The 24,581-nt window shown below is 35.3% G+C and overlaps 1 long non-coding RNA gene across 1 annotated transcript in view; it reads right to left on the reverse strand.

Moving 5' to 3' along the window:
- The window catches only part of LOC125921904 (uncharacterized), a 143,173-nt gene that overhangs the window by 25,133 nt on the left and 93,459 nt on the right, over positions 1-24,581 (reverse strand). The window contains exon 2 of the long non-coding RNA XR_007457531.1: positions 5,978-6,100. This is a non-coding gene — a long non-coding RNA (uncharacterized LOC125921904). The remainder of the gene's footprint in view (positions 1-5,977; positions 6,101-24,581) is intronic.

A 24,581-nucleotide genomic window follows, 5' to 3' on the forward strand; every position in this document is an offset into this window, starting at 1 on the left:
TCTGTGGTCATGAGGTAGAGGAAAGGAGGTGTTTTCACCACCAAGGGGTTTCATACATCTCATTTAATCTTTCAATCTACATCAGGTTAGATATAGTTATTCTGGTTTCATAAACTAAGAAAGGGAAACCCCTAGATATTAAGTAACTTGTTCTAAGCCTCACAGTTAGGAAGTCAGTCAATATTCAAACCCAAGTGTGTGCTCTTTCTTCAACATGGCCTACAGTGGATGGGTCAGACACATGTTTGGTGAATGAATGGATGGGTAGATGTATGAAAAGAAAGAAAACTCGGAATACATTTATGCATCAACTCTTATAAATCCTGAGGATTTTAAGTGATTCAAGCTTGTAAACATAAAGAACTCCATTATTGTAAATATGTCTTGATAAATTCAAAAAGGATAACTTTTTCTTTAGTTTATGAGGAAAGACCAACAGTTCTCCATTTTCATCATCCCAATAGATTGTCAACTGTTGGAGGTTAGGGAAATTATTGCTACCACCTTCACATCCTCCCTAACACCAGTAGATGTTCAGGAGGCCCTTTATGAATGACTATTAACAGAAGCAATGCACAGAAGTAGATAAATCCTTAATAATCTCTTCAAGTGAATTTTATGAACTCAAAATCAAATATGCATGCATTTATGTATGTGGGTGGGTGGATGGATAGATAGATAATACTTTTTTCTTAAAGTGTCAACAGGCTCTGGTATTGGGCATACAGTTTTACTAAGTTAAGGAGGGGCACAGTAGTAAGCTGTAAGTATGTGAAGAATTACTGTAAAGGAGGATTCTGGTTAGCTAACTCTTATTGGACTAAGAAGACAATAAAATCAAAAAGCTTAAACTTCAGCAGAAGCAAAATAGATTACATATAAGGAAGGCTTCCCTGATAACAAGGGTTATTAAACAGACCATGGAAAAGATGTGTAGAACCTCTTCCCTTGGAGATCTCTGAGAGCAGGATAAACAGCCAGGGTTAGATACAGTGCTGCCTGGAGGCAAAGAGCTGGCCTGCATGAACTCCCAAAGCATATAATAAAATTACTTGTGCTTATATTATCACAAGATAATTTTATATCTAGGATTCATAATGATACTGAAACCCTATATCAGAAGACACCATATTTTATAGTACTCCAGTATTCTAAAACTATGCAACACAGTGCTGAGCACATAGTAGTTATCTGATGAATGTTTACTGACCAGATTGAGGAGTGGAATGGCAGTTGGGAAAAGAACTAGATTGTTCTTAGCTCTATAAATAGTCTGCAACTTGGAGCAAGTCAGTCAATTTCTCCAGGTCTTCAATTCCCTCCTCTGTAGATCCTGGCCTCTGTGAGTTCAAGGTCTCTGGGACCCTGGTAGTGCTGTGACTCCATGGTTCTGATTAACCTGATCTGTATCCAGTTCATATTGCCTATCAATACTCCAGAAAGGAAATATGAAAGCTCAGCTTCTGCTGTCCCTTGGTCCACCAATTAGCATTTTGAGCTTGCTCAAATCATTTAATTTCCCTGGGATTCCATCTATAGAAGCCTTTTTTAAGCCAAAAATTCTATAAATTCCATGACAATGGCATACTGAGTTACACTTTGTTTATTCATATTATAATTTCTAACATTTTTCAGGAAAAAGAATTGGCTGAAAACATTATCAAAATTACTTTAAAATATTTCAACAGTCAATTCATTAAATAATATACTTTTATGTCCATTTATTTTTCCCAAATGTAAGGTGTATCTCAAATGTCCAATGTTTATTATCAGTTCACTTATTAAAAATACAGTAATGTTAGTTACTGTTTTATTTAGAGAAATTCTTTGATTCCATGGGACTACTATGCTGAAAGAGCTACACTAGTTATATATTTAGAAAAGTCACCTGGAGAAACTTCAGGAAGTTTAAACTAAGCTAAAAGACTTTGATTTGCCCTCTAGAATTAAAAATGTGATTTACCTTTTCAAATGAAACAGTCTTGTTATCAGCAAATATTTACACAAAGACCTAGTGATAACCAAATGGTTTAACTAGCCAGACTTTAAGTGACAGACCCAGCATGATTAGAATCTGTAGATAAGGAAGTGAATAAAGGTATACAGATTGTATGCTTGTATGCATTTATATTTGAGTAGATGGGTATTCATCTGCCCATCCAGTCATTCAATAACATTTATGGAATTCTGCTGGGCTCTAGCCACCTGTTAACTAGGGATGAGAAAGTGGTAAGACATGGCCCTTTCTCAGAACTTATTCCCAATGTAAGAGGAAGTACAAATGTATAAATAAGTACAGTCCTCTGTGAGTTCCATACTAGAAGTGTATACAACATGAAGGGAAAGAGAGTGTAACTAACGGCCCGGAAATAAGAAATAACAGATTTAGACTTCCCAACCAAAACACACAATGGAATCAGACACACAATGTAGCTACGTGTGAAACAGTAAAAAAAAAAAAAAAAAAAGGATAGAATATAAACCTGAGCATACAACAGAAAGAAACCTACAGATTTGAGAAAAATAAGACGTTTAAAACTGTCCATTTAAATTATTTATATTTCAAACTCAATAAACTAGTTGAGCATATGCAGTGAAGAGAGAAAGGAAAATACAACAGATGAAAGCAGCCTGTGAGATAGACTGAGGGTCTAACAAGTGTTATAGTCAAAGTAACAGAAGAAGAGGCTAGTTAGCATATCCTGGCCTCTACCCACTAGATGCCAACAGTACCCCCTACCCTCAGTTGTGAAAATCAATGTCTGCAGACATTGCCAAAGGTCTCTGAGGACAAAATCACTCAAGGTGAGAACAACTACCATAAAACATATGAGAAAGACAAATTACTGGTCTATTTCACTCATGGTTATGAATAAAAAAAAATCCTAAATAAAATAATAGCAAATTGGATTTAGTAGCAAATAAAATATTAAAATCCAGCTGAATTTTTTCCTGAAATGCGAAGATGCTTACATATATGAAAAGCTGTAAATACTATAATCCACATTAATACATTAAAGAAAAAAAACTAATGCCCTTTCAAAAAATATATAAACATATATGTATACATATACAAACATGTGTGTATATATATATATATATATGTGCGTGTGTGTATATATACATACACACACGCACATACACACACACACACACACACACACACACACACACACACTATATACCACAGTGTCCACTAGGAGGCAGTGCCTTCCCCTCTATTTTGCTGTTTAATTTACACTTTATAACAACCTATCTGCAGTGTGAATTAGAAACCCTGCTTTAGGCTCCCTGCCATGCCTGAGAAAAAGGGATACCATGTAACTGAGCTAATCAGAAGCCTTCTCCACAAGTTTATAGCTGTTGAGAGAAAAGGTTAAAAATAAGATTGGCTAACAAGACCATTTACAAATATTTCCATTTCCATTGAAAAGTAGACTCTAGATTTATTGTGATAGTACAACAACCGTTTACTAAAATGTTGATCTCTATTTTAAAAGGCAATTCAAACAAGTTAAATTAAATTTATATTAATGCAAAAAAAAAAAAAACTCTTTTCAAATGACTATTTAATTCTATGTCTGTAGCATTTAACACAATGGTTTTGGAAACCAACTGACCTTTACTGTTAGCATCCAGTAAATAAATATGAATGACTCATTAGTATACTCACATAAATTGAAATGCTCATTTACAGTGACTTTAGAATGCACTCAATTTCAAAATGACCTCTGTTATTTTGTATTTAATTAGGTATATAAACAAATCTGAGACCACTGTACATTGAGTGATCTAGCAAGCCGCTTCTCTAGCATCACATCTACCAAACTGTCATTTAAGGAAACGAACAGGAAAAGATTGTAAGAAGTATCACACTGTGGGGTGGCTCTCTACCATGGCACATTGGTCTGCTCCACACCACCATCCCCAGTGCTGAATCTCAGTAAGCAGGAAGTCAGTGTTAGCTCAGGGTCCTGCTCTTGATTCTCCCAAATCCTAACCTTGCTCTTATTCAGTCTGTGCAAAAGGACATCAGTTAAATGGAACCAGGAAATCATTGCTCTAAAGGTGTTGACGATTACATGAAGAGTAACTAAGTTCAGTTACATATGAGATAATGGCGTGTAAATGAATTAGCGGGTACAAAGTTTATCATGACTTATTAGCCTAATAGTTATTAGAAACATAACAGCAACTGTTAAACCTAACAGTAGGTAATTGCTGTGCTGGCACTTTGAATGTATTTATAATAAGGACAATGGTGATAATACTACTCAGCCAAAAAGACAGAGATCGCTGCCTGTAAGGGAAGGGAGAAGCCACGACAAAGAATATTCTCATCATGTAGACTATGCTCTCTGCAGTGGTCAGTGTCCCACTTTTCATTTGGACACCATGGGGTCCTTGAGTCCTCCTGTTCTCTGATATTGAATCAACAGTGAGAACACCACTGACAGATAATCTCATCAGAAATAGAGATTACCTCCCTCGAATGAAAGGAGACTGGGTGAATTTAGTGCTTGCCTTTATTAATTTATACTCTTCCTGGCAGAGGACTTTGCTTGGGGTAAAGCCCTATCTCCAGAAGGCCCAGATGCAGTTGCCCTTGAATATCTGCCAGCTTCCCTGGAGGCCTTCCTGTTGCTGCCTGCCAGAACATGCCAGAAGGGGCTGAAAAACACTACAACTTGTCTTGCCTTGACAGTCCCAATCAAACCCATAGCCCCAGCTCCAGTCATCTCCAGTTGGATGGCTCTCGGTTTATTTTGTTTTCTCCTACCAACTTATTCACGCATGCCCCATTGGGAATAGACTCTGTCAGAGTTTAAAAAAAAAGTATGATTTTGTAAGGTCAATGGAAAACATAGTTAGAATAAATACATTTCTAAGTGATCTAAAAAAAATGCCCTAGCATTCTAGTAATATGAATAGATGGAGGGAAAATCAGAAAAGACAGTTAAAAGGCTTGATACAGGGTTCCTTTTAATTTGGATCTTTGTCCTTTTTAGAGAACAAGAAAAGGGAACAATGTCTGGGCTCCATTACATTCCCAATATGGGCAACGACTGAGTTCATAAATGAGAGCAAAATTCATAGTTAACATCTGAACGCATACTATATGCCATGCACTATGCCAACTGCGTTAGATACATCATCTTATTTAATCCCACAGTAAATTTTGTGATTTTAGAAACTGGCATTATCCCAAATATTATAGACGAGGAAAGAGTGTTAACAATTAACGTTCCCAGGGTTACATAAATTGTGAGAGCTGAGCTTCAAACCCAGGTCTCGTTGAGTCCATTGCATTTAGCCTTATGCTATAATGTATTACACACCATTCTGTAAGGTTTTGGCTTATGTTTCCATCTTTGCCTGTAATCAGTAAACTCCTTCAGGGCAGAATTTATCTCTCATTAATTTTTATATCCGCAGAGCATGGATTAATGCCAGCTACAGAGCAGGAATTCAATGATCGTCAAATGAACAAAATGATGAATTAATAAATAAAGGCAGGAAGGAATTAATTTTAAAGGGAGACAGTAAATTGAAGTTTGTGAAAAAAGCTGATTCTATACCAAGAATACTATCCCTGTGGTTAGTTTTGTGCCTCTCCATTTCCATTGTAGCAACATATGAGTATTTTATGATAAGCACCATTTTTACTTCAGAATTAAATGAAATGCTTTCAAAAATATGTACTTTACCCAGGGATTTAAATGAATGATTGAAATTCCATAATCAGAACATGACACAACCAAACCAGTGTATAATCATATGTTTCCTATAATAAGCTACTTGAAGTGTTCTTAGGGTTACAATTTTGTAATCTAGACATGAGAGGAAGATCTGTACTCTTGACAACATTCAACACAGGCACTTCAACTGGCTCTGGATAAAAGACAAACCCTCCCTTTTGCATTACGTAGATGTTCTCTCTTTTCCTTATCAGTAAGCAGACAGTCCTACCCGTTACCTTCACATCCTCTGCCATCTTCCTCCAGCTTCCGGCCAGCTTGACACTTGCAGTGATAATGCCCAACTGTATTACAGCATTGGTTCTGACAGCCACCACTGTCAACGGTACATTCATTTCTATCTGCAATTGAATATTTAAGCAGAATTAGCCTCCTATAACTAGACACGCACAAAAAAAGACTTCAGTGGCTCCAGAAATTTCACACCCAAGTCATCATTTGAGGATGAGATTGAGAACAGAGTCATAAACCAGTGAGTCAGAACACTAGGTCACCCATTTGTCCCTTAAAGAAATATGTTATTACTGGCTTTTCAAACAGATAACTCTTCAACACCCTCCACTATGTTTTTGGCATTGTGCTGGATAGCGTGGGAAAGTTAGAAAAGTAGTTCCAGGGGGGCGCCTGGGTGGCTCAGTCAGTTAAGCGTCCGACTTCGGCTCAGGTCATGATCTCATGGTTGGTGAGTTCAAGCCCCGCATCGAGCCCTGTGCTGACAGCTCGGAGCCTGGAGCCTGTTTCGGATTCTGTGTCTCCCTCTCTCAGACCCTCCCCCGTTCATGCTCTGTCTCTCTCTGTCTCAAAAATAAATAAACGTTAAAAAAAAAAAAAAAAAAAAAAAAAGAAAAGTAGTTCCAGGATTTCCAATGGCTAGAGATGGAGTTAAGGACTAAACGGAAATGTGATTTGGTTGTGTCCATGTACTAGCTACGTCCACGGCGCACTTCTAAACCTGTGGCCAGAACCCACCTTTACAGATAGGGTTTAGTTTTATGTATTTCCCCATCCAGCTTACAGCTAATAAATATTCCATCCAGCACAACTGTAGGTTTGATAATGGTGTGTTCCCCTCAAAAGGGGCATCTCTCCTGCATGCTGACTAGCTGACAGTTACTAAGTCTTTGCCTCATGAGATGAGTGTGGCTGGAAGAGAGGGAGGGTAGAAAGGGCAGGGAGGAAGTGGGGAGGGGCAGGTAAAAATGGGAGAGAAAAGAGAGAGATCGAAAGAGAGAAGGAGAATGTGTTGGGGCAGAAGAAGCTGACAAAGCAGAAGCATAGAAAAAGTGGGGCTGAGTCACCCTGACGGTGGAACCCCGAGAGGATAGAACTAATCCTGAAAAAACAAAGAACCGACAGGCAGAGTGAGCTACCTGCATCCTGACTGGATGTAACTTCTTTGATCTGAGGTATGGCTGTGCAGGTGTTGAGACTGCTTTTGCTTATTTTTAGTTGACTTTTCATTAAAGTGTGCCATATACACAGGAAAGTACACAAATCCTAAGTATACAGTTTGCTGAGTTTTCAGAGATAGAATATACCAATGCAGCCACAATAAAGAGAACATTCCTAGCACCCAAGGAGCACTCTGCCTGGCTGAAGGTAACAACTACCCTGATCTTTCATCACTATAGGATAGTTTTATCTTTTTGAACTATATAAGCAGAATCATACTGTGTGTATTTGTGTGTGAGTGTCTGGCTTCTTTCATTGGACTTTCTGCTTATGAGACATCCACATTGTTGCACATACTTGTTCGTTCATTCTCACTCTTGTATATTACTTAATTCTATTAATAACTACCATTTTAATTGGTCCATTTCATAGCTGTTGAGAAATTGGGTTTTCTTACTTGGGGTTATTATAAAGAGTGCTGTTATAAACATTCTCATACACATCTTTAGTGAACTCACATACGCATTTCTGTCGGGTAATAAAGCTAGGACTGGAATTGCTAGGTCAAAAGGTATGATATACTTTGCTTTAGTATTTATACCCAAATGGTCTTCTAAAGAAGTTATTCTAATTTACACTCCCACCAATGGTATATTAGACACCAGATGTTTCTCATGTTATGCATCCCTGCCACCATTTGGGATATTCTCTTTTGTTTTATTTTTACTCTTCTGGAGAGCGCATTCTCGTATCATATTGCAAGTTTTAATTTTGCATTTTCATGATGATAATTAGGTTAAGCACATTTTCATGTTTCTGGCCACTTAGATAACATCTTGTCGAAGTGCTTGTTCAAATAATTTTGTCCATTTGTCCAATTCTTAAAATATTGGTGGGGTGCCTGGATGGCTCAGCCAGTTGAGCGTTTGACTTCAGCTCAGGTCACGATCTTACGGTTTGTGAGTTTCAGCCCCGCGTTGGGCTCTGTGCTGACAGCATGGAGCCTGGAGCCCACTTCAAGTTCTGTGTCTCCCTCTCTCTCTGGCCCCCTCCTGCTCATGCTCTGTCTCTCAAAAAATAAATAAAATAAAATAAAATAAAATAAAATAAAATAAAATAAAAATAAATTAAAAAAAAATAAAATATTGGTTCTTTTACTAGTGGCCAAGGTAGAATGTTAAATAGCAATGGTGGCAGTGATCACCCTTGTCTTGCTTCTGAACTCGGATAGTTTTTTAACATTTCGCTGTTAATTATGATGTGCACATAGTTGGGCTTTTTTATAGATTAGTTTTACCAGATTAAGAAATGTTCTTTCTTCCCATTTATTTAGTATTTGTATCATACATAGATGTTAAGTTTTATTTATTAATTTTCTGAATCTATAAAGATAATTATATGGTTTTTCCTGTTGATTCTGATAATATGATGAATAAAGCTGATTGATTTTTGTATCCCTGAATCCCCTGTACAGGTAGTCCTGATACAGTGTCTTTTTTATATATTCCTGGATTTAGTTAGCTAACATTTTGTTTAGAATTTTTGTGGTTATATTCATGAGAGAGATTTGCCCACATTTTTTATTTCTTATAATATTCTTGTTAGGTTTTGGCATCCAAGTCATATATAAAACAAGTGGGAAAGGTCTTTCCTCTTTTCCTATTCTCTGAGATAACCAGTATAAGACCATTGTTATTTCTTACTTAAATGTTTTGGAAGAGTTTATCTGTGATGCCATCTGTGTCTGGGATTATGATTGTGTACCTGTGTGTGTTTGTGTGTGTGTGTGTGTGTGTGTGTGTGTGTGTGAGGGTGGGGTGCACATTAAAAGGATTTTAATTACAGATTCAATTTCTTTAGTGAATATAAAAATACTCAGATTTTTATTTAAAGATGTAAATATGTTTTAAGGAATTTGTCCATATCATATAAATGGTCAAATGCATTGCTGTTAAGTTGTTAACAATATTCTTACACTATCTTTTTATTTTTATTTTTTCAAGTTTTTATTTCAATTCTAATTAGTTAACAAACAGTACAATATTGGTTTCAGGAGTAGAATTCATTGAGTCACCAATTATATACAACACCCAGTGCTCATCATAACAAATGCCCTCCTTAATACACATCACCCATCTAGCCCATCCCTCACCCAACTCCCTCCATCAACCCTGAGTTTGCTCTCTATCTTAAGAGTCTCTTATGGTTTGTTTCCCTCTCTCTTTTTCCTTTCTTTCTTCCCCCTCCCCATATGTTCATAGGTTTTGTTTTATTAAATTCCACAGTTGAGTGAAATCATGCAGTATTTGTCTTTCTCTGACTGATTTATTTTGCTTAGCATAATACATTTTAGATCCATTCACTTCATTGCAAATAGCAGGATTTCATTCTTTTTTGAAGACTGAGTAATATTCCATTGCACATATAAACCACATCTTCTTCTTTTTTTTACATTTATTTATTTATTTATTTATTTATTTATTTATTTATTTACAACACCCAGTGCTCATCCCAAAAGGTGCCCTCCTCAATACCCATCACCCACCCTGCCCTCCCTCCAACCCCCATCAACCCTCAGTTTGTTCTCAGTTTTTAACAGTCTCTTATGCTTAAACCACATCTTCTTTATCCATTCATCAATAGATGGACATCTGGGTTCTCTCCATAGCTTGGCTATTGTTGATATGCTGCTATGAAAATCAAGGTGCATGTACCCCTTCGAATCTGAATCTTTGTATCCTTTGGGTAAATACCCAGTAGCGCAATTGCTGATAATTCTTTTTTTAACTTTTTGAGAACAGTAAACTCCATCCTGTTCTCCAAAGTGGATACACCAGTTTACATTCCCACCAATAGTACAAGATGATTCCCCTTTCTCTGCATCTTGGCCAACACCTATTATTTATTGTGCTGTTAGTTTTAGCCATTCTGAAAGGTATGAGGTGGTACCTTGTGGTTTTGATGTGTATTTTCCTGATGATGAGTGATGTTGAGCATATTTTCATGTGTCTGTGAGCCATTTGGATGTCTTCTTTGGAGAAGTATCTGTTCATATCTTCTCTCATTTCTTAACTGGATTATTTGGTTTTTTGGGTGTTGAGTTTGCTAAGTTCTTTGTAGATTTGGGATGCTAGCATTTATCATAAATGCCATTTGCAAATATTTTCTCCCATTCTGTAGGTTATCTTTTAGTTTTGTTGATTGCTTCCTTCACTGTGCAAACCTTTTTTATGGAATCCCAATAGTTCATTTTTGCTTTTGTTTCTCTTCCTCTGGTGATATGTCTAGTAAGACGTTGCTAGGCTGAGGTCAAAGAGGTTGCTGCCTGTGTTCTCCTTTAGGATTTTGATGGTTTCCTGTCTCACATTTAGATCTTTCATCCATTTTGAATTTACTTTTGTATATAGTGTAAGAAAGTAGTTCAATTTCATTCTTTTGCATGTAGCTGCCCAGTTTTCCCAATACCATTTCCCAATACCAGACTGGTTTTTTTCCATTGGATATTACTTCCTGCTTTGTCAAAGATTAGTTGGCCATACATTTATGGGTCCATTTCTGGGTTTTCTATTCTGTTCCACTGATCTATGTGTCTGCTTTTGTGCCAGTACCATAATGTCTTGATGACTATAACTTTGTAATCAGCTTGAAGTCTGGAATCATCACACTCTTTTTAAATATCTGTCCAATTTGTAGTGACATCCCCTTTTTTATTCCTGAAATAAATGCATGTCTTCTCTTTTATTTTTGAACAGCTTTGGTATCTATCTATCTATCTATCTATCTTCATCTTTTCTAAGAACAAACTTTTGGCTTTATTGATTTTTCAGTATTCCACATTTTTCCATCTAATTACTTTAGCATTGTGATCTCTATCATTGCCTTCCTTCTACCTTTTATAGATTTCTTTCACTGCTCTGCTTCTAAGCTATTGAGATGGACATCTGCATCATCAGTTTTTAGACTTTCTTCTTATAAAATATTTCTGGTTATCGGGGTGCTGGGGTGGCTCAGTCAGATAAGCATCTGACTCTTGATCTTGGTTCAGTTATAATCTCACAGTTCATGAGTTCAAGCCTTGCATCGGGCTCTGTGCTGATGGCACGGAGCCTGCTTGGGAAGGAGCCTGTTTCTCCTTCTCTTTGCCTCTCACCTGCTTGTGCTCTCTTTATCTCTCTCAAAATAAATAAATAAACTTTAAAAATACTTCTTGCTATAAATGTGTAACAAACTACTCCCAAATTCATTTAAAGAGGCAATTTATTTTTATGTTTCACATTTCTGAGGATTGAAGGACTCAGTTTGATAGTTCTCATTTGGGAGTGCAAGTATGATAGCAGTCAAATGGAAGTTGGAGTTAGGTTTGCATACAAGCTTTTTAACTCACATGTTGGGATTGGGGCTGAGATGGTTGGAATATTTGGGTGGTTGGCTGGGCATTAATCTCTCTCTACACATGACTAACTTTGACTTTCTCACTGCGTGGTGGTCTCAGGGTAGAGACATTTTACAAGGTGGTTATCACTCCCTAGAGAGACATTCCAAGAGATCCAAACAGAAGCTGCAAGGCTCCTCATGACGTAAACTTGGAATTACATAGCATCACTTCTTAGATATATTTTGGTTAAAGCAGTCACAGGTCAGCTGAGATTCCAGGATGTGGAAAAATTCCTTCCCAAAATGTGTGAATTGCAGTGTCCGGGAAAGAAAGAAGTTGATGGCAGCCTCTTTGAAGACAGCATATCACACTAATATATTCATTCCAGACTATAAATTTTCCTAAAAATAAAGTATTAACTGCATCCCACAGGTTTTCTGTGTTGTAATGTGTTATCATTCAATTCAATATATTTCCCAATCTACATTCACCCTTCTTTGGGTTATTTTGAGGTATATTTTGAAGGTTTTTCAAACAGTTGAGGCATTTGCAATCATTTTATTATTATGAAATGCTATATTAATTCCACTATGGACACATTATAATCTACGTGGTTCAATTCTTCCAAATTTGTTAAGACTTGCTTCATATGCCAGCACATGATCAATTCTGGTTAAAAAAAAATCTATGTTTACTGGAAAATAAGATGTATTCAGTAATTCTCAAGTACTACATATTCTGTATGTGTATATGCGTATATATTATATGTATATATTTCAAATATATATAAATATGTAGATTTAATTAGTTCAAGTTTGTTAACCATGTATTTCATATCTTTGTATCATTAAGGATTTTTCTTTATATGCTCGTTATACCAAGCACTGTTCACTATATCAGCTAGTGAAAGTGGCAGAGTAAAGTTTCCCTATGTGATTTTAACATTTGTTCTTTATGACTATTGAAAATTTTGTTCTATATATTTGGAAGCTCTATTGTGACATACAAATTTAGAATTGCCACATCTTCCTAGCAAATTAACCCTTTGTTATTATGAAGTGTTCCTCTTTAGATCCAGTTACGTTTCTTTCATTAAAGTTGAGGTTTAATGATATTAGTATAGCTATATCAGTTTTCTTTTGGTTTGTGTTTGCATGACATTTTGTTTCTATACTTTTAACCTTTTTCATATTCATGCATTCAACAAACTATATCCATATAGTTATATCTATCTATATGTGTTATTGTAAATATCCTAATATATTTAAGTTGTGGTATTACATCATTGACTTTTAATGTATTCCCTGACATATTTGGATGAAAGTTATCATTTTACTATTTTTCTAAAATTCTATATATTTTATGTTACTTTTGCTCTCTGCTATTTTATCCTTTTAAATTTATTATTTTTGCCGTTCTATTTGCACTCTATATTAGATTGTCAGTTATACATCCTATATTATTCTTTCAGTAGTTACTATAGATATTAAAACATCTATTATTAAACTCTAATATAAATTAGTGCTTTAACCACTTCCTTGGTAATGCTAGAAACTTACATTTTAACTCCATTATGCTTTTCCTGCTTTTATGTTATTGCTATCATGCTTTTTAATTTCAGATCAAAAGACCCCATAAGATTTTTTATTATTATTTTGCATGGTCAAAAATAATATAAACATCTATATATTTACCTTTTCTGCTATTCATTATTGCTTCCTGCATTTCTGTACTTCTTTCTGGAATAATGTTCCCTCTGCCTGAAAATTGCTTTTAGTATTTCTTTTCATATGGACTGCTGGCACAACTTTTCTTTTCTTTTTTTTCAGATTCTATTTGTTGGGAAATGATACCTTCACCTTAATTTTTAAATAAACTTACAAAAATATTTAGAACAGTTTTTGATTTTGCAGGAAAAAAACTGCAAAGATAGTACAGAGTTCCAGTATATCCCGTATACTCCACATTCCACTATTATAAATATTTTGTATTAGTATGGTACATTTGTTATAATAATAAGCCAATATTGATACCTTATTGTTGACTAAAGTCCATACTTTACTCAGGCTTCCTTACTTTTTACTTACTGCCCTTTTCGTGTCCCAGGATCCCATCCAGGTTTTATTTAGTTGTCATGTACCCTTAACTTATTTTAGGCCGTGACAGTTTCTACTACTTTCCTTGCTTTTGGTGACCTTGACATTTTTGAGGAGTACTAGTCAGGTGCTTTATAGACTGTCTTTCAATTTGGATTTTTATGATGTCTTTGCTGTTATTAGACTGGGATTATGTGTTTTGAGGAGGAAGATCACAGAAGTAAAGTGACATTTTCATGACATCATATCAGAGATATAAATTATCAACATGATTTAGCACTGTTGATGTCAACCTTGATCCTCAGGCTGACATACTGTTTGTCAGGTTTTTCGACTGTAAGGTTACTGTTGTTTATCCCTTTTTCCATCCTGTATTCTTTGGAATAGGGTCATTTAAAATGGGGTCTTTGGAATGGGGTCACTTCAAGAGTGGAGAGTTATGCTTCCCTTTCTTTGAGGATGAAGTACTTACATATATTATTTGGATCTCTTCTGCACAGATTTGTCTATCTTCTCCATTTATTACATCTTAATTTTTGAAGAAGACTATCAGTGGAATAGAATTCTACATTGGCAGTTATTCGGAGCATTTCAAAAGTGGCATTCCATTATCAATTAAATTTCCTTTTGAATATAATGTGACTTTCTGTCTGCTTTTAAGATTTTCTCATTATCCTTTTTTTTTCTCATGTGTTTTACTGTGATATACTTTTATGTGTTTTGTTTTGTATTTTTTCTCCTTGGAGTTTTGTGCCTTTCTTTCAGTTTTAGAGAAATTGTATCCACGGTTATCTCTTCGAATATTGCTTTTGCCCTATTTTCTTTCTTTTCTTCCTAGTACTGCATAACACATGTTTGTAAGACTTTTGAACTATACATCATTTGTCTCATGCTTTTTTCTGTTTTGTTTTGTTTTATCATCTTTCTTTTCTTTCTTTACTTCAGTCTAGATATATTCCACTAGATATATTTCTGTCTTCTAGGTTATTAATTCTATAAACAGCTCTTTATCATATGCCATTAATTCCATATACTTCATTTTTCCATTAAAGTTTTCTTTTTCATTTCTACTATTTACAATTGATTTTTTTAAATTCTTTTTCTTAAGTTTATTTATTTATTTTGAGACAGAGTGCAAGTGGAGGAGGGGAAGAGAGAGGGGAACAATCTCAAGCAGGCTCTGTGTCATCATCATAGAAGCCACAAGGGACTCAATCTCATGAAACCATGATATCATGACCTGAACTGAAATCAAGAGTCAGACACTTAACTGATGGAGCCACCCAGGCACCCCTACATTCATTTGATTATTTATATAAATTCTTCTTTTCAGGTAAAACTTTCCATCTTGTCATCAATTTTCTCATTTCTATAAATCTACTCTTCTTAGACTTGCTTTATGATACTGAAGCTGGATCTTATGAATATATCTCCCTGGTCAGATGATGCAATGTTAAGTCATCTTGGTAGAGGGCCTAGAGGAACTCTGGAAGAGAAAAAGGCCAGTGCTTTCTGTTTTGCAGGTGTGGACACTGTGTCTGCCAGCAGGTGGGAAGCATCTCCACCAGCAAGCAGCGCCCCCTGCCAGTGGTGTATCAGCTTCAGAAAGTCTCACCAGTACCCCAACAGGCAGATTCTCAGTGAATCTCACTGCTATGCCCAGCAACAGGCTCCTGCTCACTGTCCCTGGCCAGCAGCCCCACTGCAAATTTCTGTGCCATAAAGTGGGACATAGCCCCACCCTCTCCAAGATCTAAATTTCAAACTGTGGGGGTTAGAGGGGTGGGAGAATGCTTCCAAGTACATTCCTTTCTTGGGTATTCTCCTTCAGTCCTAGACATAGTAGCTGCTCCCTATCATCTGCTATTCCTATATTCTTCAACATTCTCTTTATCCCCCTGAGTACTTTATCCTCAGTTCCTAATTAATAATCTGTATTACCTTTTTTTGGTCCTGATCAAATCTTTGCATGGTTTCTGTCTCTTACTAGACTTTGACTGGTATACTTTCTCTTCAGTATCTTGATCCCTCAAATTTTGGCTTCCATGATAGGTCTGAATTCCAATTTATATCACCTCAGCCCCATGTACCTTTTCTCCTTGTTAGCAGCCACTTTCTTCTCACCTTTTCAGTTTGTCCCATTATGTTACTTATGAATCAACCCCTCGAGGGGTAAACTCACCTCACTGACTTTCCTGCCTGCCATGATATTCTCTGATGTCTTCAGATGAATGATTTTTATATTAAATGCAACTTTTCTAGCTGTTCTAGGGTGGAGAATTGGTCTACTATTTACACAATCATAGCCAATAAAAGAACTCCTATTCACAGTATTTGAATAGGATCTTCCTTACTTTTCCTTACATTAGCCCAAAGAAAACCTCATTAATTGAAGCATTGTAAGTTTGTTTATTTTTCTTAACAATTTGACTCAGTCAACAAGCCAGTTAGTAAGCTTATTAACCAAAACAGTATGATACTGGCAAAAAAAACAGACACATAGATCAATGGAAAAGGATAGAAAGCCCAGAAATAAACCCATGCTTATATGGGCAATTAATCTTTGACAAAGGGGGCAAGAATATATAGTGGGAAAAGACAGTCTTCAATAAGTGGTGGTGGGAAAAATAAACAACTACATGCAAAAGAATGAAACTGGACAACTTCCTTACACCATATACACAAATAAACTCAAAATGGATTAAAGATCTAAAGGTGAGACACGAAACCATTAAAACCCTAAAAGAAAATAGGCAGTAATCTCTGACATCAGCCTTAGCAACACTTTTCTAGATATGTCTCCTCGGGCAAGGGAAACAAAAGCAAAAATAAACTACTGAGACTAAAACAAAACAAAACAAAACAAAACAAAAACAAAAACAAAAACAAAAAAACCCAAAAAACAAAAAAAGTTTTGCACAGTGAAGACTATCAACGAAACAAAAAGGCAACCTACTGAATGGGACAGGATATTTGCAAACGATATACCAAATAAAGGGTTACTATCCAAAATATATAAAGACCTTACACAATTGAACACCAAAAAAATAATAATTCGATTAAAAAATGAGGGGAGGGGTGCCTGGGTGGTTCAGTTAGTTAAGTGTCTGACTTCAGTTCAGGTCATGATCTCGTGGTTCGTGAGCTCGAGCTCCACATGGGGCTCTGTGCTGACAGCCTGCTGACAGCTGACAAGCCTAATTCAGATTCTGTGTTCCCCTCTCTTTTTGCCCCTCATGCTCTGTCACTCTCTCTCAAAAATAAAATAAACATTAAAAAATTAAATAAATTAATAAATAATTAATAAATAAATTTTTAAAAATGAGGAGAAGACTTGAAGAGACGTTTTTCCAGAGGAGCTATACATGGCCAACAGACACATGAAAAGACACTCAATGTCACTAATTGTCAGGGAAATGCAAATCAAAGTCACAATGAGATATCATCTCATACCTGTCAGAATGGCTAGAATCAAAAAACAAACAATAAAAAAATCAAAAGTATTGGTGAGAAAAGGGAACATCATACAGTGTTGTTGGGAACGTAATTGGTGCCACCACTATGAAAACCAGTATGGGGTTCCTCAAAAAGTTAAAAACAGAAATATTATATGGTCCGATAATTCCACTACTCAACATTACCCAAAGAAAACAAAAACAGCAACTCCAAAAGGTATATACCAAAAGGTATATACTCCTATGTTTACTGCAGAGTTATTTACTACAGCCAAGATATGGAAGCGACTCAAGTGATAATGAAGATGTGGTGTAGATATACCATGGAAAATTAACCCAATCATAAAAAAAGAATGAAATCTTCCTATTTGTGACCACATGGATGGACCAAGAGGATATTTGGTAAGTGAAATAAGTCAGACAGAGAAAGACAAGTACCATATGATTTCACTTACATGTGAAAACTATAAAACAAAACAATAAGAGCAGAAAAAGACCCAAAGGAACCGGTGGTTGACAGAGGGGAAGAGGGTGGAGGGATGTGTAAAATGGGTAAAGGGAAGAGAGAGGTACAGGCTTTTAATCATGGAATAAGTCACAGGAATAAAAAGTACAGTGTAGGAAATATAGTCAATATTACTGTAACAGCATTGTATGGTGACAGATGATAGCTACACTTGTGGTGACCACAGCATAACATATAGACTTGTAAAATCACTGTTCTATACCTGAAACTAACGTCACATTGTGTTCAACTGTACCTCAATTTAAAAAAAGAATTGGAATATATATACTTTTCTACCCAGCAATTCTACTTTCAAGACGACATCCAAGGGAAATGATTACAAGTGTCCATGATTTATGTATTTTTAATTTTTTATGTTTTATTTATTTCTTTTGAGAGGGGGGCAGAGAGAGAGGGAAAGAATCTCAAGCAGTCTCGTACCATCAGTGCAGAGCCTGACATGGGGCTTGAACTCATGAACCGTGAGATCACGACCTGAGCCGAAATGAAGAGTCAGACACTCAACCGACTGAGCCACGCAGGCATCCCCATGGTTTATGTATTTTTAAATATCAGAGGAGGAAAAATGGAAACTAAATATCATATAGTAGAATTTTAAGTAAATTATTATACATCCAAACAGAGGACTGCTATAGAATAATCAACATTCCAGGGGAATATTTATTCACCTCTGCAAATGTCATCACACAATAAGGGTGTGTACATATATAATGGTAACCCTATGTGTATCTACTTATATAAGATATATCAATATATTTTATTAGAAAAAAATTGCAAGAACATACTAAAATATGCTAAAACTTTGTATCTCTGAATGAAGTAATTATTGATGATTTTTGTTTTGTTGCTCTGTCCTTGGCTGCTTCCCAACTTCTTTGTAATAAGTATACTTTGAGAAAAATAGCACAATAAATGCAAAAAAAATATGTAAAGTTGAGGCTAAAAGGTTGCTAGTAGTTTTTCTTTTTTATACACTCTGTCATGGTGCACAATTACATCACTTTAAGTATATTCACTTGAATTTTAGAATACATAGTATGCTATTTTTAAATGAATAATCTTTAAGATTTTGCTTTCTAATTTGCTTTGTGAGGAGTTTAAAGCTACTCAATGATACAGAATGTTGGTGTTTTATTCAGTTCATTTCCCATGGCCAAGGCTATATCATACCATCGGTTGGATGCTCCATACTTGAAAAAGCAGCAATGCATGCCAATGCTTTCGGTCTCTGGAGGAATCTTCACATTCAAGTGGTAAGAACAGAATTCTAGGATACCCTCAGTGGAAGTTATAGGAGAGACCATGTACTCTTAAGAAAATTTGATCCACGCTTATGTACTGGAGATTTGATGAAAGGAAAGGATGCCACACATTTTATACCAAGAACCTCCCGCTAGGTCTAAAGTAGAAACCGTTTAAGGATGACTAAATGCAACAGGCAGGCAACTTCCCTGAACACACAATTCCAAAGATAGTAATTCATATTTGGCTTAAGAGCGATGAACACAAGAGTAAACCCCTTTATGAAATGTTTGTTGTTAACTTCACAGTTCTTAATTTTGTCATCTGTACACTAAGGAAAAAGAAAGTAACTACTTTATAAGGCTTCTGTGAGAATGAAATTCAGTAACACATTTAAAAGTCTTAGCACGCTTTCTAACATAAAGTAATTTCTATAAACAGAAGCTATTGTTATTATTTTTTATTAGCTACACATTAGCTATTATTATCACATACTTGAGAATTCAAACCTGGCTCACAGAAGGCATTCAATTGGCTTTCTTGTTTAATTTGTATTAAATGTGAATTCAGTTTTAATACGGACAGAATTATAAATTTATAGTAACAAATATCACATTTCTTATACTACACCAGAGAAAGCTCAAAAACAATTTTGTTTTTCCTCTGATAGCGCTGTTTTCATGTAACCCTGCTGTTTTCATATATAATCTGAGATTTTTTTAAAACTTGGCTGAATAATTCCACCAAAGGATAGAATTCATTACTAGTGCTGGTTCACTGGTCAGCTACATATTGACATCAATAAATATAAAATATAAACATGCATTTCCTCTTCTACTGTTTTCTAGTTTTCTTTAAAAAGGAAATAATAAAGCATGGTATACATGCGGTGACCTCATATACTCAAAAAATGAAAATATAAAGTTATTGTTATCAACTAAAAGTCAGTGTCTATAAGTAAAAAATTTGAAAGTCAGTGGCTTTGAAGATGGTTCTGAAAACCAAGTCAATACTTAGGATTTTAAATTGCAGTTTTATAAGATACTCGCTGCATGATAGATTTCAGGCTGTTTCATGTGTCCAATGTCATTCAAGGTTGCAAATAAATTTGGCCTTTCAAAAGCAAGATGAATGACAAAAATTCTCTGACATATAGCAAGTCTTCCAGGTTAGGCATGACAAAAGTTCAATGATATCATCAAGGCTATCAATCCATCTGTAATGACATACTGCAGTCTCTTCAAGAATTAAATATGATGTTTGCAAGAGCAGTGTTGCATTTCTGGTTGTAGGACAAATACAACAGAACTGCAAACACATGAAAGGTCTGTTGAACAAGCTATACAAATAGGCTGTTAATTTCTATCTTTAAACACAATTTGTGAATTTAGGCTCCTTAGAGTTGATTATTTTCTTAAAACATTCTTCTGTTCTAAAATCATGTGATCCATTTAGTCTGTTTTTATGCAGTTTTAGTAATAATGCACAATGCTTTCAGGAACACAGCAAATCTTACACAGAGGTGGCCACAGTGCAGAATAAAGTCAAAATGAGAACTGTTTTATTTTACTCACATCTTTCTCTAAACCAAATGGTTGGCCCAATTTAGTATGTGTATTTTTGTTTTTAAAGGATTGTGTGTTTGCTTTGTGAAAATCACCCCAAAGATCACACACAGATCTTATGTATCACACTAATTTTCAAATCAATGGGCTTCATGAAGTGAATGACCTAAGCTTCTTACTGTAATTAGCTTTTACAGAAAATCAGTTAATTTTTTTGTAGGTCCCAAGCTTAATGTAATTCTCTTTAGATTTAGGTAAGGTATGGCATTAATCAACATCTCTGAGAAATTCATACATGCCCTAAATATAATTAGGAAATGCGCTTAAACAACGTTCTGGGTTTTTATGACCTCATTTTGAGATTATAGAATTACGCATGAAGGATAATAATAATATATTTATTCTGAAGATTTAGATAACACCAAAGGAATAACTTCTATACATAGTCTTAATTCTAGGATTTTCCTTAAATTGGTGCATGCGATTTAATTTCAAGGCCTGAGCAACCCGTTCAATCCCCAGTCACTAGGGAACAAACTACAAACCTCACAACAAAAATCTTGACCTTCATGAGTCTCCTGATGTCCAACCACGTTCTTATACTGTTCATCACTGGTTATGTAGAGACAGAAAGGAGGAATGTGGAAATGTGCTAGACTATTGGAGAAAGTATCAGAAGAGATCATTCCTTGTGAACTAATAACTTCATTCTTTACATGGCCACTCTATAAGGCAGAAAACAATTAGAAGGCAATAAAATATTAGAGTTGACAGAATCTAGGTTTGATTCCTAGTTCCACCACTTAACACAAGATACTGTGCAATTCACTTCACATTTGTGAACCTCTTCTAACTCATTTAAAAAATAATGTGATGATACTTCATAGGATATTGAGAAGCAAAACTATGATAATACCTATGACAATGCCATGCACATTTTGAAACCCCCTGTAAATGCTCTCTCAGGGACAATACAAATTTCTTTCATGTTTCCACTAAGTGGCTTTTCTTAAAGATTCAGCAGAAATTCATCTGACAAAGGGAACTGTGGAAAAAACAAGGTACATAGGAAATAAGTTATATTCAACAATGACTACTTTAAAATGAGTGAAACCAGAGATAGTGAAAAAAGAGCCATTATATTATAGTGCACTCATTTAATGTAGCCTATGTTTTTAGAGATATATTTATTTTTTAAAGAAATTTTTAAAAAGGGCAAAAATATTGAAACCAAAATTATGTTGTCTTTAAGCGTATGTCATAGCTCACTAAATTTGCAATAAATCAGTCAGGTTAAATAATAACTCTAAAATTATCACTGCCTTACTGTAGCCCCTTTCTATTAATAATTAGGAATTGTTTGAAATATTTTGGGGTACTTACAGTGCTATTTTTAACTGTAATTTTCAACTGAAACTAATAATCTCATACTAACTATAGTGATATAGTCAAGACTATGGTGTTTGCTTTCACTCTTTGCAGACAAGATACTCTATGTGGAAAGACCAAAATACTCCATCAAAAAACTGCTAGAGCTGATACATGAATTCAGCAAAGTTGCAGGATATAAAATCAACATACAGAAATCAGTTGCATTTCTATACACCAATAATGAAGCAGCAGAAAGAGAAAACAAGGAGTCGATCCCATTTACAATTGCATCAAAACCCACAAAACACACAGGAATAAACCTAACCAAAGAGGTAAAAGATCTGTACACTGAAAACTATGGAAAGTTTATGAAAGAAATTGAAGAAGACACAAAGAAATGGAAAATATTCCATGCTCGTGGATTGGAAGAACAAATACTGTTAAAATGTCAATACTACCTAAAGCAATCTACACATTCAACACAATCCCTATCAAAATAACACCAAAATTCTTCACAGAGCTAGAACAAACAATTCTAAAATTTGTATGGAACCACAAAATACCCTGGATAGCCAAAGTAATTGTGAGAAAGAAAACTTAACCTGGAGGCATCACAATTCCAGACTTCGAGCTATATTAAAAAGCTGTAATCATCAAGATAATACAGTACTAGCACAAAAGCAGACACAGAGATCAATGGAACACAACAGAGAACCCAGAAATGGACCCACAAATGTATGGCCAACTAATCTTCGATAAAGCAAGAAACAGTATCCAATGGAAAAAAGACATTATCTTCAGCAAATGGTGCTGGGAAAACTAGACAGGCGACATGCAGAAAAATGAACCTGGACCACTTTCTTACACCATACACAAAAAATAAACTCAAAATAGATGAAAGACCTCAATATAAGACAGGAAACCATCAAAATCCTCGAGGAGAAAAGAGGCAACAACCACTTTGACCTCGGCCTCAGCAAATTCTTACTGGACATGTCTCGGGAGGCAAGGGAAACAAAAGAAAAAACAAACTATTGGGACCTCACCAAGATAAAAATCTGCACAGCAAAGGAAACAATCAACAAAACTAAAAGGCGACCAAGGAATGGGAGAAGATATTTGCAAATGACATACTGAATAAAGAGTTAGTATCCAAAATCTATGAAGAACTTAGCAAACTCAATACTCAAAAAACAAATACTCCAGGGAAGAAATGGGCTAAAGACATGAACAGATACTTTTACAAAGAAGACATCCAGATGGCTAACAGACACATGAAAAGATGAAAAGATGCTCAACATCACTGATCATCAGGGAAATACAGCCACTCTGAAACAGTATGAAGGTGTCTCAAAAAAAAAAAAAAAAAGTAAAAATAGGTCTACCCTACCTACAACCCAGGAATTGCACTCCTAGGTATTTATCCAAAGGATACAAAAATGATTTGAAAGGGCACACACACCTCAGTGTTTACAGCAGCACTATAAACAATAGCCAAATTATGGAAAGAGCCCAATGTCCATCAATTAAACCTATAAAGAAGATGTGGTGTACATATACAATGTGATATTACTCAGACTTCAAAAAGAATGAAATCTTGCCATTTGCAACAATGTGGATGGAACTAGAATGCATTATGCTGAGTGAAATAAGTCAGTCAAAGACAAATATGGTAGGATTTTATTCATATGTGTAATTTAAGACACAAAACAGATGAATACAGGGAAGAAAAGGAAAAATAATATAAAAACAGAGAGGGAGGCAAACTTTAAAAGACTTAAATACAGAAAACAAACTAAGGGTTGCTGGAGGGGAGGTGGACGGGGGGGATGAGCTAAATGGGTGATGGGCATTAAGGAGGGCACTTTTTGTGATGAGCACCGGGTGTTATATGTAAGTGATGAATCAATAAATTCTATTCCTGAAACCATTATTACACTATATATGTTAACTAACTTAGATTTAAATAAAATTTTCAAAAGACTATGGTGTTTGTTGCTCTCTATCCTTCAGTTTCCTCATCTTTAAAAAGAGGGTAATAGCTAAAGACCTGCCTCATTGGTTTGCTGTGAAGACTACATTATTACAAGTTAAATGCATGGACCTATTTAGTCATGTAATGTTATTATTACTATTATCAATATTTCTCAAATGTTAGTTACAAATGAAATTTGTTCTCTTTTGCTTCTTTTTTTCTTTTTTCCAATTTATAACACGGTGACTTTCTAAGTGCAATCGCTTTATTTCAAATTTTCTATGCAATTTATATACTATTCTTTTTAAAGTTTATTTATTTACTTTGAGAGAGAGAGTGTGCAAGCAGGGGAGGGACAGAGAAAGAGGGTGAGGGAATCCCAAACAGGATCCTCACCAGCAGCGTGGAGCCCAATGAGGGGCTTGAACCCATGAACCCGTGAGATCATGACCTGAGCTGAAACCAAGAGTCAGAGGTCCACAATTTATATATTATTCTTACCAAGTAGCTGCAAAAAATAGCTCCACTATGTAATATGATGGAAGTTTGCAAGTTTGTAAAATACAGTCTTACTGAATTATCAGCCTTTATTCATAAAGGCAAAAAGTCACAGACAAGTCTATATCATAACTGACAAAAATTGATTGGCTCTTCTGTTCTAGGTTTCCTTTAAGTTATCAATAGCACAAATTAGTCATGATTTATAATTATAATTACCAATTATATATTATTTCACATAATTAGCATTTGCCTGCTTGCATCATATTTTCACATTCGGAGTTACATGTGAACTTCATAAATCAGGGAGGTAGAATAAGTCTTATT

Source organism: Panthera uncia, chromosome C2 (genome assembly GCF_023721935.1).
Source record: "Panthera uncia isolate 11264 chromosome C2, Puncia_PCG_1.0, whole genome shotgun sequence".
NCBI classification, from domain to species: Eukaryota; Metazoa; Chordata; class Mammalia; order Carnivora; family Felidae; genus Panthera; species Panthera uncia.